This window comes from Poecile atricapillus, chromosome 19, assembly GCF_030490865.1.
Source record: "Poecile atricapillus isolate bPoeAtr1 chromosome 19, bPoeAtr1.hap1, whole genome shotgun sequence".
NCBI classification, from domain to species: Eukaryota; Metazoa; Chordata; class Aves; order Passeriformes; family Paridae; genus Poecile; species Poecile atricapillus.
This window is the reverse complement of record NC_081267.1, coordinates 10,016,942-10,030,635: the sequence shown is the minus strand read 5'-3', so window position 1 is coordinate 10,030,635 and position 13,694 is coordinate 10,016,942. Positions and strand designations below refer to the sequence as shown.

The following is a 13,694-nucleotide window of genomic DNA, read 5'->3' as shown; positions in this document are numbered from 1 at the left end:
TCATCATCAGGTTCATCTGCAAAGAAAGTCAGGACAGAACAGCTCCCGTGACACTGCTGAAGATTCTTCTTCAGGCTGGAGTGGCAGTGAGTGCACCTGGGTGACTGCTGCCCTCCAAGGCACTCCCTTATCTCTGCCTTCCACTCAGGAGCAGGAGCAGGGGGACCACGTGCCTGCAGTGGCCCCACAATGGGATGGAAGGAGCCCCTTGCATGGCAGTCAGGAGAGAAAGGACTCCCTGGAGCTGCCAGCAGCTCTGAACTGAGCCCCAGGCAGGGCCAGGGCTTGGCAGCTGGAGCAGGAGCATCTCAGGCTCCCTGGGGCCAGAAAGGAGCCATGCAAGGCACAGCCCCGGGGCACAGCTCTGGGCCCAGCCCTTCCCTCTCTGCTCTTCTCCGTGGCTGCACAGAGCAAACGGAAGGTGACACTGGAATTGCACATGGGAAGAAGATTGACAGCTAAATGCTCCTTCCTCCCACTGACAGCGATGCTGTGGGATCACTCAGGGCTCCAGAAGGGAATGGGGCGAGGTTTCCAGAATCCATCAACCTTCAGACTCTTGAGGGAAATGGCACATGAGTGAGCTCTTGCCACCTTGACACTGATTATTCTGTGCAGAAAGGGACATTGAGAACTTGCCTCCAGCATCTGGCAAGGTCTTCAAACCGCCATTTACCAGCACTTGCAGATGCTCCATGCCACGATACCAATCTAGAAGGGAGCACAGATCAGAACCATTCCATGGTGTGCTGGGATCCCCTTCTGCCTTAGGGAACTGGGCACTGCAAGGGGGTCAGGTAAGGCCGTGGGAGCCAGATGTCAATGGACATGGCCAAAGCTGCAGAGGGGCCTGAGGAGAGCTCTGGACTGGCTCTGGACATTCTCAACACCTTTTCCATGCTCTGTGCAAAATCCCTGAAAGGCAGGCACTGCCAAGTAGCAGAGATGGCAGCTCAAGCCTCAGCAGGGCTCAGGCCCAGAGGCACAGCAATTACCTCCTGGGACTGTGCCTGGCATGGCCTCCCTTCCTGCAGCAGAGGCTGCCCATGAGCCACTGCTTCCTCCGGGAAACGCTGCCTTCAGCACAGCCTTTGGGTTCATATCTGGAGAAAGGAAGAGCCACAGCTGGATCAGACAGAACCATTCCCCATTGGGGAGGTGGCATGTTCAAGAGGCAATATTTGTCAAAGTCATGGATAAGGATCAGGAGAAAGGCCAGGTTATTGGGGCTGGCCAGGGCCCTCCCTCCTCCAAACAGCCCCTACACCAGATCGACCCTGAGACTGGGAAATTGCAAGGGATCTCTAAGTGTGCATGGCCTGTGCTGCAGTTTGGGCCCCCTGTCAGCTGATGCCAAATGCCTTCCTGCAGAGGCTGGGGAGAAGCTGCAGCCAGGCCAGGCTGGGAAACAGCCCTGCAGGCCATGAAAGCAGCAGTGGGGCAGTGACGCTGACATGGATCCCTTCCTGCTGTGCCAGCCATGGCGTGTCCAGATGTGCAGGGAAAGCCCCCGGCTGCTGAGTCTCAGGAGAAGGCTGAGGGACATGGACCCACCATGGCGTCTATCCAGTTCACTCAGCATCTTGTCTTCTGTAGGTTTGTTCCTCCCTTTAAGAGAACCTTAACAGAAAGTATTTCCATTTCAGATGAATGGATACCACAGAACCAGGGCTCAGCCTGTGGGATCACCAGGGACACACCACTCACCCCTGTGATGGGAGCTGGGCTTGTGTGCAGCAACCAGCAAAGGAGCTTGAAATGTCCTTGCTGCAGACACACCTGTAACTCAACAGCCACAGAAGCTTCTGTCACCTGGTTCCTGCCAGGTTGTCAATGATTATTCCTTGTTGGGACAGTGAGAACATACCTGCATGGGGCTCCAGAGGCAGAAAATCTTCATGAAGCCAAGCTGCTGGAGAAATCTTCCTACCACGCTTGTCTACAAAGGAGCACAGATCAGAACCATTCCATGGTGTGCTGGGATCCCCTTCTGCTTTAGGGAACTGGACACTGCAAAGGGTTTGGGTAAGGCTGTGGGAGCCAGATGTCAATGGACATGGCCAAAGCTGCAGAGGGGCTTGGGGAGCTCTGGGCTGGCTTTGGTCACTCTCAACACCCTCTTTGCAGCCCCTGTGCAACATCCCTGGTGGGGCAGTGGGACCAGCCCAGGGCCCATGGGCTCTCCCTCCCACAGAGGAAACCCCAAGGCCTTGGGCCAAACCGCAGCATTCAGTGCCACAGGTAACGGAACCTCCCTCCTGCCCTCTCTCCTTCAGCTGGGACAGCTCCCCCAGCCCAAGGGGACAGAGCCAGGCCCTGTCAGGACACACTGGAGCTTTACCCTCCCCCTCAGCCCTTTCCCCACCATGGGCACCCCTTGCAGCAGCTGCCAGGTTTTGGGACGTGTCTCCCATGGAGGGACCCCAGCAAGACTGCTCAGTAGCCAAGTGACCTGAGCCTGCTCAGGATAATTCCTCTGCACTGTGCTCACACAGCCAAGCAGCAGAGATGGCAGCTCAAGCCTCAGCAGGGCTCAGGCCCAGAGACACAGCAATTACCTCCTGGAACTGTGACTGTGCCTGGCATGGCCTCCCTTCCTGCAGCAGAGGCTGCCCATGAGCCACTGCTTCCTCCGGGAAACGCTGCGTTCAGCACAGCCTTTGGGTTCATCTCTGGAGAAAGGAAGAGCCACAGCTGGATCAGGTGGGGCTGTTCCCCAACAGGAAGGTGGCATGTTCAAGAGGCAATACTTGTCAAAGTCATGGATAAGGTTGAGGAAGCCATCAAAACTTTGGAGCCAGGCCAGGGCCCTCCCTCCTCCAAAGAGCTGCCATTCCACATCTACCCCAAGACTGGGAAATTGCATGGGATCTCAGGGTGTGCATGGACCACGGTGCAGTTTGGGCTCCCTGTCAGCTGATGCCAAATGCCTTCCTGCAGAGGCTGGGGAGAAGCTGCAGCCAGGCCAGGCTGGGAAACAGCCCTGCAGGCCGTGAAAGCAGCAGTGGGGCAGTGACGCTGACATGGATCCCTTCCTGCCCTGCTGGGCACAGCGTGTCCAGATGTGCAGGGAAAGCCCCCGGCTGCTGAGTCTCAGGAGAAGGCTGAGGGACATGGACCCACCATGGTGTCTATCCAGTTCACTCAGCATCTTGTCTTCTGTAGGTTTGTTCCTCCCTCTAGGAGAACCTTAACAGAAAGTATTTCCATTTCAGATGAATGGATCCCACAGAACCAGGCCTCAGCCTGTGGGATCAGCAGGGACACACAACTCACCCCTGTGATGGGAGCTGGGCTTGTGTGCAGCAACCAGCAAAGGAGCTTGAAACATCCTCGCTGCAGACACACCTGTAACTCAACAGCCACAGAAGCTTCTGTCACCTGGTTCCTGCCAGGTTGTCAATGATTATTCCTTGTTGGGACAGTGAGAACATACCTGCATGGGGCTCCAGAGGCAGAAAATCATCATGAAGCCAAGCTGCCTGAGAAGCCTTCCTACCACCCTCATCTGGAAGGGAGCATAGATCAGAATCATTCCATGGTGTGCTGGGACCCCCTTCTGCCTTAGGGAACTGGGCACTGCAAGGTGATTGGGTAAGGCTGTGGGAGCCAGATGTCAATGGACATGGCCAAAGCTGCAGAGGGGCCTGGGGAGCTCTGGGCTGGCTCTGGTCACTCTCCACCCTCTTTGCAGGCCCCGTGCAACATCTCTGGAGGGGCAGCAGGACCAGCCCAGGGCCCCTGAGGCCTCTCTCCGTCCCACAGAGGAAACCCTCCCTTCAGTCCTGGGGAAAACCATCCCCAATGCTTCCCAGGGAGAAGGGAGCACTGTCCCTGGAAAGGGGACCGAGGCCGCGGGCTCACCTGCTCGCCCTGCTTGCCATGGAGCAGCCTGGGCAGCCCTGTCAGGCAGGGCCACTGCCAGGAGGAGCAGGAGGAGGAGGCGCAGAGCAAAGGCCATGGTGCCTTGCCCACTGCCAGTCCTGCAGCTCTTGCTGCCACCACTGTCCTGACACCGCTGTCCCAACGTCAGCACCGCTGCTGCTGCCACTGCTGCTGCCGCAACAGTCGTGGTCAAGGACTGACTGCTCAGTCCTTGTGGTGCTGTGCAACCACGGGGCTCTGGGACCTCTGTGACCTCAGAGCCTGCTGTCACCTCAGCCTGCTGTCACCCCACAGGCTGCTGTGACCTCATGGCCAGGGTGGAATTGTGTGGGGAGTGGGATCTGCCTTCTTCACTAGGGAGCTCATCCTGCCCTGCAGCTCTGTCCAAGGCCTATTACAGGGTCCCAGCCCAGCTGATCTCACAGGCTGGGGGATGAAGGGATGGAGAGCAGCCCTGCTGAGAAGGACTTGTGGCTGCTGCAAGGTGAGAGGCTGGACATGAGCCAGCCATGTGCCTCCAAAGGAGGGTGCCCAGCAGCTTGAAGGAGGTGATTCCACCACCCCTCTGCTCTGGTGCGAACCCACCTGGAGTACTGCATCCACCTCTGGGTGCCCAGCACAGGAAGGACATGGTCCTGTTGGAGCTGGTCCAGAGGAGGGACAAAATGCTCTGAGGGCTGGAGCCCCTCTGCTTTGGAGACAGGCTGGGATAGCTGGGGGTGTTCAGCCTGGAAGAGAGAAGGCTCCACAGAGACCTGATTGCTCCCTTTCAGTACTTTAAGGGGGCTTGTAAAAAAGACAGGACAAAATTTTTAGTAGGGCCTGTTGTGACAAGACTGAGGGGGAATGTTCTCAATCTAAAAGACAATAGCCTCAGACTAGATATAAGAAAGAAACTCACATTTTTTACACTGGGGGTTTTGAAACCCTGATACAGGTTGCCCAGAGAGGTGGGCATCCATCCCTGCTGACATTCAAGCTCCTGCTCTGAGCAACCTGACCTAAAGGTGTCCCTGCTCTCTGCAGGGCACTGGACTAGATGGCCTTTAAATGTCCCTTCCAAGCCAAGCCATTCTGTGCTGCTGTGCACCAGCAAAGCAGTGCTGGAATAATGCTGGGGTGATGATGCTGGCACCTGTGTTTTGGTAGTTGTGCCATTTAGCTGTTGGCCAAGAGAGGATTGATGGGCTGCACAGTGAAGTCTGCAGAGAACAGTGTGCTCAAGGAGAAACAGGAGAGGAACATGGCTTCCAGTTCAGATAAATGCCAGCATTTTGCTGCCCATTCCTTGTTAAGAAATAAAGGAATGTCCTGAAGATCCCTTCAGTGTGGGTGCAGCATTGGTTGTATCAGTACTTGTATTCTGTAAAACAGGTGAGTTGTTACAGCTTCTTGCCCCATTTATCACTGGATAAAACCCAAATACTGCATTGCTCCATGTCTACTTTCTTCCAAGTAAAGGCAGATTTTGTTCATTCTTGAGTGGGACATATTCATCTGTTGACAAGCAAATTCTTCTTGCCATTCACACAATGCTGATTTGCTCTAATTGGATTGTAATTAAGATCAACCACTCATTGTAATTAAGACTGATGGATTGTGAGGCAAAGTGTTGCATAATTTGCCCTGGAGAGAGTTTTTCTCTAATTCAATGACATATGAAGACAGGTGTAGCCTACCATACTTGTGGCATTAGTCTCCCACTCTGTCCTTTCCTCTCACCCAAGGGGAGGATCGAGGTCTGCAGGTCTCATCTGTGCACAGAAAGAGTTAATATCTCACCCAGACCTGCAGATGCTCATGATGGTTTCTGCCGGGCAGTGGCCGAAGCAGTCACGGTGATGGATTTCAGGCCATGCTGGGGCTGTGCCAAGATCTCAGGGGGCCCGGCCAGAACAGTCGTGGCTGTTCTGCCCCCATGGCTGGTCCCAGGCCCCTGCTCCCTTCAATTCCAGCTGCGGGCCGATGGCTTCCCCTCCCTGTGCCCGGCAGCCGCTGGGGCCGCGCGGGCCGTGGTGAAGGGGCCTGGCCCAGCCCAGAGCCGCTCCCGGGGCCTGGCGGAGCCCGGCTCGGTGCAGGCCAGGCTGGAGCAGGGCCGGCCTGACCAGCACCCAGTTAACTCTTCACAGCTGGAAACAACAGAGAGCTTTCCTGGCCTTGCCTGTCTTTAAAATGGGGATTTCACACAGGAGGATACAGCTTCAAAATTATTTAATAGGTTGTCAGTTCTCAGAGCCAGCCAGCTGTTGGTTTTGCTAAGCACAGAGGAAGCTCATAGCAGTGCCCTCCTAGAAGTATCATTTGCATGGGTGGCTTCTTCCCTCCTCACCAAATATCAACTAATATAAAACCAGTACAGACACTCAGGGTGTAACAGGAAGAAATTCTGAAGCAATTGTTTTAAAGTAAAATCAGTTATTAAGCACAGATTGATGTTACTCCCCCACTCCACTGGAGAGGGACAGTGACTCTGCCACCTCCCCCCTGGCCAGCCCATTCCAATTCCCAATCAGCCTTTCTGGGAAGAACTCCTTCCTATTGTCCAGCCTAAACCTGCCCTGGTGCAGCTTAAGGCTGTGTCTCCTTGTCCTGCCCTCCAGCAGATCCCCACTTGCAGCCAGCTTGGTGTCATCTGCAATTTGTGAGTGCTGGACTCGACCCCCTCAGCCAGACCCTCAGTGAAGATATTAACCAGGACTGGGCCCAGCACAGATCCCTGGGGACACCACCAGGGACTGGACACCAGCTGGATGCAGCACCATCCCCACCACTCTCTGGGCCCGGCCTCCAGCCAGTTCTGCAGCCATCAAAGAGTGCTCCTGTCCAAGCCGTGGGCTGCAGCTTTTCCAGGGAATGCTGTGGCTCTCCGTGTCCAAGGCCTTGCTGAAGTCCAGCTCGACACATCCAGAGCCTTTCCCGCACCCACCAGGCGGCTCAGCTGGTTATAAAAGGAGATCAGGTTGGTCAGGCAGGACCTGCCCCTCCTAAAGCCACGCTGGCTGGGTCTGAGCCCTGGCACTCAAGGGGATCTGTTCCAAAACCTCACCAGGCACCGAGCTCAGGCTGACAGGCCTGCAGTTCCCCAGAGCCTCCTGCCAGCCCTTCTTGGGGATGGGCTCACACTGGCACCTCCAGTCCTCTGGGACCTCCCCAGTGAGCCAGGACTGATGAGGAGAAATGATGGAGAGCAGCCTGGGGAGCTCATCCACCAGCTCCCTCATCCCCCTAGCATGGATCCCATCTGATCCCATCCACCTGTGAGCATCTGAGTGGCTCAGCAGGTCTCTGACTGCTTCCTCCTGGATTACAGGGGGCTCTTCTGCTCCCTGTCCCCATCTACCAGCTCAGGAGAACACTTGTCCTGAGGAAAACCTGTCTTGATGGTGAAAGCTGAGGCAAAGAAAGTGTTGAGTACCTCAGCCTTTTCCTCGTCTTTGGTAACCATATCCTCTCCAATAAGGAATGGAGGTTGTCCATAGCCTTCCTTTTACCATTAATGTATTTATAAAAACATATTTATTATCCTTCACAGAAGCAGCCAGGTTAAGCTCTAATTGAGCTTTCACCTCTCTACTTTTCTTTCTGCATGACCTAATGACATCCTTAAACATTTCCTGAGTTGCCTGTCCCTATGTCCAAAGGTGATGCACCCTCATCTTTTCCCTGAGTTCCTCCATAAGCTCCCTGCCCACCCAGGTCAGTCATTTTCCTTACCAGCTCATTTTTTGTCACAGAGGGACAGGCTGTTCCTGCTCCTTCAAGACTTTTTTCTTGAAGTGTGTCCATCCTTCCTGGAATACTTTGATTTAAAAGGCTGTTTTCCTTAAAAAAATCAGTACCTGATTTTGGTGCTCCCCAAATCTGCATCCTTAATCGGCTGAAGACTGTTCTTCCTAAGTCCAGTGTAGGAGTTTTGTTGATGCCCCTCCTTCTTTCACAGAATATTTCAAAACTCAATGATTTCATGGTCACTGTACCCCAGGCAGCCTCCAACCCCCACATCCCCCAGCAGCCCTTCTCTGTTTGTGAACAGCAGGAGACACAGCTTTCCTGGGCAGTGGCAAGAGAAGGAAACCTCCCCAAAGTGCAGCTTGGCAGGTTCAGCCTGGAGGGGAGGAGAAAGAAAAGTCCCTGCCAGGGTAGAATTTTGGTGCAGGAGGTGTCCCAGCGTGAGACTGGACCATGCCATGGCTGAGTGTGCCAGGAGCCGGCAGTCAGTGGGGCCCAGGGATGCTCCAAGGGACTTGGAGTTTTGCTTCTGACTCCTTGAGCAGCTCCTTCAACCTTCTCTCAGTGCCTGAGGGTCCTGGACTCAGCCCCAAATCCAGCCTGGGGTTCATTAAAATACAGAAAGCCTCGGGGGCTCTTTCTCTTCCTTCCACTGTCTTCAAGTCCAAGGCTTGTGCAGCTGCTTGGAGTCAGTTTGGAGTTCTGTTAAGGAGGAAGATTTGAAAATCCACCACTTTTTTATTTTTTTTTTACAATCAAGGAGATATTTTTTTTTATTTTTTAGTTGAGAGAAGAGGTGACAGAAGCATTCCCCAAGTGATCTTGATGCTGAAAATCTCCTTGGGAGGTCTGGTCACAGAGAAGAATGAGCCCCTTGTGGGCTGCCCCTGTTTGGACAACCTGCTCCTCACCCCGAGCCTCAGCATGTCTGACATCGCCCACCTGGGACTGACATCCCAAAATATTGAGAACATTTATCAATTTTTCTTTATCATTAAAATCTAATCAATTAATAAAAATAAAATTTTACTTTTTATAATAATTCTGTATTTTTATAACCTAATTTTTATATCTCTATAACAGAATTGATAAATTTTTAGCGACTAAAAATATTATCGATCCTTGGTTCAAAGTATCACAATTCCCTTCATTAATTAATTGACCACTATTTCTCCCTCTTTATGCTAATTATTATTTTTAGTCCTTTGGTCATAATTTTTAAATTTTTCTCAGACAGGGTAAAAGGAGCAACTTTGGGGTCCATGGGGACTTTTCTGGGGAACATTTGGGGCAGTTTTGGGTCTGGGGAGGGAATTTAGAGAGAACTTGGGGGTCTGGAGGACACTTGGGGGAGCCGGGTGGGCACTTGGAGGGGCACTTAGGGATTCTGTGGGACAATTCTGGGTCTGGGGGAGCACTTGGGGGTCCAGGGGGGCACTTGGGGGTCAGGGAGGGGAATCTGGGGGCCCTTCGGGGTCCGGGCGGGCACTTGGGGGGCTGTAACAGGGAATCTATGGGGCGCGGGGCATGATGGGAGTTGTAGGCGCCGGTATAATACGGTTTAATGGGGCCGCGGAGCATCACGGGAGTTGTAGGCGCAGCTCCAATGGGTTCCGGCGAGGCGCGGGGCATGACGGGAGATGGAGTCCCGGCTGGAATAGCGCTCTATGGGCGCCGCGGAGCATGATGGGAGCTGTAGTCCCGGAAGTGGCTGGGAAGGCGCGTTCGGCGGTGCGGGGAAGCGCTTGGAGAAAACTTTTGCGTCCGAGCCGTGCTGCAGGTGCTGGGGGCGAATGTATACGGCTCGGGAGCACTTGGGGGGAGCCTGGGGAGCTGTAACCGGGCTCTTTAGGGCAGGGGGCACGGCAGGAGGTTTGGGCGCGGAACTGTGTTGTGGGATGATGGGAGATGAATTCCCAGGAGTGGCTGGAAGGGGAATCTGTGGGGTCGGGAGCCTTCAGGGATCCAGGGACGCTTTGGGGGGTCCCGAACGGGCGCTGAGGGGGCACTCGGGGATCCTGGAGGGTTTGGGGAACACTTATGGGACATATGGGGGGTGATCCCGGGGTTCTGGGGAGCACAGGGCATATTCCCGGTCCTTCCCAATTCCTTCCAGCATGATCCCATTTGCTCTCAACCACTCCCAGTCAGCGTCAGCATGATCCCATTCACTCCCAGTATATCACATTTGCCCCCAACCTGTTCTCAATTGCCCCCTGGAGGATCCTACTCACTGCCAGTATCATCCCAGTCTGATCCCAGTATGATCCCAGTTTCCCTCAGTGTGATCGCAGTCTCTCCTGGCATGGGCCCAGCTGCTCCCAGTATGATCCCAGTATGATCCCAGTATGATGTCAGTACACAGCCAGTGCAATCTCAGCCACTGCCAGGATGATCCCAGTACAAACCAGTCCCTGCCAGTGCTGCCACTCCTGGGATCCCCCAGCCCTCTCTGTGTTCCCCCCTCCCGCATCTCCCCAGAGCAGCCCCAAGGGCTGGCAGTCCCCAGCCAGGGTCCCCAGCCAGCCCCAGGTTGGATCTGCAGCCCCCAATTTTCCCAGTTTCCCTCTCCTTTTCCCCGGGCCGGGTTCCCCCCGTCCCCAGCGGGTGGGAGCAGCGGAGAGCCCCACGCTGCCCATCCCGACCTGTCCCGGCTCCATCCCCGCTCCTGCCGTGGGCTGTGAGGGGTTTGGGAACGGGGCACCGAGGGTGTCGCTGCTCCTGGGGGAGGAGGAGGAGGGATGGAAGAGGAGGGATGAAGAAGGAGAGAGAGAAGGGATGGAAGTAGGAGAAGGTGCTGGCGTTAGGGAGGAGAAGGGAGGGATGGAAGGGGAGGAGAGGGAGGAAGATGTTGTAAATACTCCACAAACCCCTTCATTCTTGTCCCTCATGGGGATGTGTCCGCCCTTCTCAGAACACGGGCGGGAAGGGGTCTCAAAATATATCCAACATGGACCTAAGGTATTTTAGACAAAGAAGGCTCAGACTTCCGAGACGTGGTCCTGGGTTTATTGTATGTGGATCGCCTGGGGCAAGAAAGAGGCTGAGATTCCTCGGGTGCTCTCTTAAACTTGGGGGAGGGGGTGGCCAGGGGATACAGGGGGGTTACAGCCAATGGGATAGGGAAAAGAAAAGGGAGGTTAGGTAGGGGCTAACCTTATACAACAACAGGATTTTTTTGGTGGGGATATTTAAGAATTAAGGACTGCAAAGCTGAGCGGAAAATGCCCCTTGGGGGACACTGGGGGTCCCAGCATCCCTGAGTGGGGAGATGGAAACAGGGGGAGCTTTTTGGATTCCTGGTACTCCCAGCAGCCTGGGGAGGGCAGGGACTGAGCAGACAGGGGACCCAAAGTACAAGTGTGACCCCCAGCAGCTGGGACAGGGGGGAACCCCTGAACACCAAAGGGGAGAGACCAGAGATGGGGAACTCCTGGGAGGCATTTTCAGGGCTGAATCTTGGTGTTTGGGAGGTTTTTATGGAAGGCTGGTGACTTCTAGAGATGGATGTGGGCAGGAGGAACCCCCATACCCAATGTGCTTGTGAATTGTGTTTTTCCTAAACCAGTATTTCCCATTCCCAGACCTTGTCCAGATGGAGAAGGAGGCTGTGAGGAAGAGGAAGATGCTCCAGGACACCCAGGCAGGTGAGGAGGAAGTCAGTGCCCCTTTCCCCTTCCTTCCTGCTCCATCTCCCAGCCCAGCATGGCCCCTGGCTGCAGGACAACCCCGCTGCCGACGCCGTCCTGCCGGGGACGCACTGGGGGGATCTCCTTCCCCTTCCCTCTGGCACGGAGGCAAATCCCATCCTCTCCTTGTCCTTCCTCCCCCAGACAAGGAGCTGAGGATGGAGACCAGGGAGGACAAATCCCCACAGCAGAACCTCATGGAAGAGGCCATTTTGAGCAGCTCCACAGTGCAGGAATCCAATGGGGAGGAAAAGCTTCAGAGATCCCGCAGGAGGAGAGGCTCCAAACCCATCCCAGGGTGCTCTGAGGAGGAAAGACCCACCCTGTGCCGGGAAAGTGGCCAGAGATCCAGCCAGGGCTCTGAGCTGGTGGTCCATGAGCAGCTTCAGGATGGGGAGAAGCCCTACAAGTGCTTGGAGTGTGGGAAGAGCTTCAGGTGTAGCAACCGCCTGATCCGCCACCAGATGATCCACACTGGGGAATGGCCCTACGAGTGTGGGGAATGTGGGAAGGGCTTCAGCTGCAGCTCCAACCTCATCCGTCACCAGCGCATCCACACTGGGGAGAGGCCCTACGAGTGTCCCGAGTGTGGGAAGAGGTTTCGGATCAGGTCCACTCTCCTCAGGCACCAGCGGATTCACACGGATGAGAGGCCCTTCCGCTGCCCTGACTGTGGGGAGGGCTTCAAGCAAAACTCCCACCTCATCATCCACCGGCGCATCCACACTGGGGAGAGGCCCTACAAGTGTGGGAAATGTGGGAAGGGCTACAGCCAGAACTCCAATCTGATCTACCACCAGAGGACCCACACTGGGGAACGTCCCTATGAGTGTGGGGAATGTGGGATGACCTTCAGCCTGACGTCCCATCTGACCATCCACCAGCGCATCCACACTGGAGAGAGGCCCTACGAGTGTCCTGAGTGTGGGAAGAGGTTTCAGACCAGCTCCAATCTCCTCAAGCACCAGCGGATTCACACGGATGAGAGGCCCTTCCGCTGCCCCGACTGTGGGGAGGGCTTCAATCGAAAGTCCACCCTCATCAGGCACCAGCGCATCCACACTGGGGAGAGGCCCTACGAGTGTCCCCAGTGTGGGAAGAGCTTCTCCAGGAGCTCTCACTTGACCAGACACCAACAGAGGCACCGGTAAGGGAAGCCCTGTGAGCGCCTCAAGTGCAGGAAGAGCTTCATGCACTGCTCCAGCTCCATCCCCCATCAGAGGACCCACGTTGGGCAGGACCTGATGACCCACGTTCCCAGTGATCTGTGTTGGGAACACACTGGGCTGGTGGTCATTTTGATTTGGCCCTAATTTTCTTTTCATTCATCTTCATCCCTTTAAAACAGACAAAATTGGGGTAAAAGTCTACAAATTCATCAAAGGCATCTAAAACCTCACTTTTACTAGTGCTTCAAGGGAATCTGGTATTCAGGGAGTTAAATGGGTGGGTTTTGGGGGTATTTGGTATATTTGTCTCCATCTCTTGGCTCTCAAGGAGATGAGCGAGTTCAATCTGTCACCTCAGAATCACTCTATGCCACTGAAAAGAGGACTCATTCCCACCCAGATTTCCTGGGTTCCACAGCCCCTCAGGGTGTGTTGCCTTAAGTTTCAGCTTTCATATTTTTCATATTCTGTGCTGCCTGGGTTTGTAGTTTTGAACTTCCTGTGAAGTGTTAGTGAGCTCTCTTCACAGAGTAGGTAGACAAAACAATTCCTTTTTTAGCTTGTGTCCTGGGGTGACACCAAAGACAGTTGTTAGAAGTTTCAAACCCAAAAGCATAAACAAGGGTGGACTGAAGAGAGAAAACAAGAAGGACAGGACTTCATCATCTGAAGCTGTAACTGGACAATGAACCCAAATATGCAGATGGACCTAAACTTCTAAAAATGTGAGACCTTGCGATGAATTGTCCATTTTTGTGACCATTTTTGGTCCATCTTGGGTGTAGCCCTGGCCAGGCTCTTGTACTGCCCAAGGTGTATCCTTTAAGGCCTTTTAATAAACTTTATTTTTAACTCTGTCCGGCCTCTGTTCTAGGTCAGCCTTCTGAAGGCATCAGGTGGAATGGGGTTGGAAGGGGATTGGGTGAAGTGGGATGCAAATCAGGAGGGGTGAGATGGGCATTGGGTGGGGCAGGATGGGTGGGATGGAGTTTGGGAGGTGTGAAATGAGGGATATAGAGCTTGGGAAGGGGTCTTGATGTTCAGCAGGGATGGGTTAGGGCTGGGACTGGGTATATGAGATGGGGTCTGGAATGAGACAGCCAAAGTTTGGGGATAATGAACAAAGGGGGAGCCCATTATTGAGTGAGTTTTTGGAAATTCCACGTTCTTGAAGAGATTTTGGGGTATCTCACGTTTCTGAGGTGGTTTTGGGGCACTCCCC

General features: G+C 54.4%; 2 pseudogenes; one reads left to right on the top strand and one right to left on the bottom strand.

Annotated features, from left to right (window-relative positions):
* LOC131586383 (zinc finger protein 850-like) overlaps positions 1-13,694 on the top strand; it is a 434,360-nt pseudogene that overhangs the window by 284,227 nt on the left and 136,439 nt on the right.
* The window catches only part of LOC131586382 (zinc finger protein 208-like), a 761,426-nt pseudogene that overhangs the window by 700,095 nt on the left and 47,637 nt on the right, over positions 1-13,694 (bottom strand).